The sequence below is a fragment of the Hemiscyllium ocellatum genome (genome assembly GCF_020745735.1).
Source record: "Hemiscyllium ocellatum isolate sHemOce1 chromosome 40 unlocalized genomic scaffold, sHemOce1.pat.X.cur. SUPER_40_unloc_9, whole genome shotgun sequence".
In the NCBI taxonomy this organism is placed as follows: domain Eukaryota; kingdom Metazoa; phylum Chordata; class Chondrichthyes; order Orectolobiformes; family Hemiscylliidae; genus Hemiscyllium; species Hemiscyllium ocellatum.
In genome coordinates, this window is record NW_026867537.1 from 391,486 (window position 1) to 393,243 (window position 1,758).

Below are 1,758 nucleotides of genomic sequence, written 5' to 3' on the forward strand. Positions count from 1 at the left end.
ATAAGGGGTGGAGACATGAGCGCAAGCTGTGTCAGCAATGTAGAGATGGGCTGAGGGTGGGATTGGTGTAAAAATGGCTGCAAAGGTGGTGGAGTGGAAAGGTCAATATTTTCAATTTCGAAGTGGCTCTTACTGGAGGTGGCCTGGCTGGCAGGAGGCCATGCTTGAACCCAGTGGAAAGGTAATTAACCCTCTTCAACAGGCAATTAAGTGATTTCACAAACTTTACATTTAAATGAAAAGAAGCATTCAAACTGTATTTACAGCTGAGCATAGAATCTCAGTGTAAGGGCAGCATTGCAATTGGAAGCCATTGTGCCAGGTAACATGATTGGGTGCCACTGGCTGCACACAGCAGTAGTAACAATTTGGCAAAAACGACAAATTGTCTGTCACAGTGGAGGCACTCTGAGAGTCCTCTCTGACATGACATTTATATTGAATGATCCCGAATCTCTGATCTCATTACGTGCAGTTACTTGCACAGCTTTCTCACAAATCGTTAAACTGTTTGTCTGGTGGATCCTGTTTCCTTGTTTCTCGCCACAACATCCCCCACAATCTCATCATCCTGTTATCATTAATTCCTATGGAGTTAATCCATTTGCTCTTCTGAGTGTTGGCATAGGTTCTGTTTAAGACATATGGCAGCAGATCTATCCATTTCCTGTCATTCCCAGAACTGTCCATCCACTTGTTTCATTCCCAGCAACCTGCAATCTTCATAATAACTAAGACTGAGGGGTGACCTTATAAGGTTTGTAAAACCATGAGGGGCATGGATAGGATAAATAGACAAAGTATCTTACTAGGTGTGGGCGAGTCCAGAACTAGAGGGCATAGGTTTAGGGTGAGAGACCTATGGTGCAACGTTTTCAAGCCGAGAGTTGTACGTGTATGGAATGAGGTGCCAGAGGAAGTGGTGGAGGTTTGTAGAATTGCAACATTTAAAAGGCATCTTCATGGGTATATGAATAGGAAACGTTAGGGGGTATATTGGTGGGGTGCTGGCAGGTGGGATATCTGGTCTGCATGGACGAGTGCATCTCTATGTCTCTGTAACTGAAGAAATGGGAGCAGACGGTCGCAACGTGGCCCTTCAAGATTCGTAAGATCGTGGTTGATCTGCTCCAGGACTTGACCCATCTTTTGTGTGAGCTCCTGATAGCCCTTAACTCTACTTCCTACTTAAAGAGAGCTAACCTCCACAATTTTCCAAAACATTCATTATTTTTGGGGAAAATATATTTCTTTGCAATTAGTTTTAAGTAAATGTTCCTTATTCTATTGCTGTTTCACCTAATTTGAGATTCCACGATGGGGGAAATATCTTCTCAACATTTACTTTCTCAAGAGTCCGCCATTTCCAAAATTTATTTATTTCAACATGGTCTTCCGTCATTATTTAAAAACTGAAGAATATAAATCGGGCCTGTTTTGCAGTCCTTGATGAGTCATCGCCTTCATCCCACATGTCAACCGAGCAAACCTCTTTTGAACTGATATCTCCTTTCTCAAATACTGGTCACAAAATAGTACACCATACTTTGGTTGCAATCTCACAAATACCCTGTATAGTTGTTGTTAAGACCTACCTAATTTGAACAAAGAACAAAATTGCTGGAAAGGCAGAACTGAGGAAGGATCAATTGACCTGAAACGTTATCTCTGATTTCTCTCCACTCATGCTGCCAGATCCGCGGAGCCTTTCCAGCAATTTCGGTTTTCGTTTCGCAATTACAACTTTCACTGTTGTTT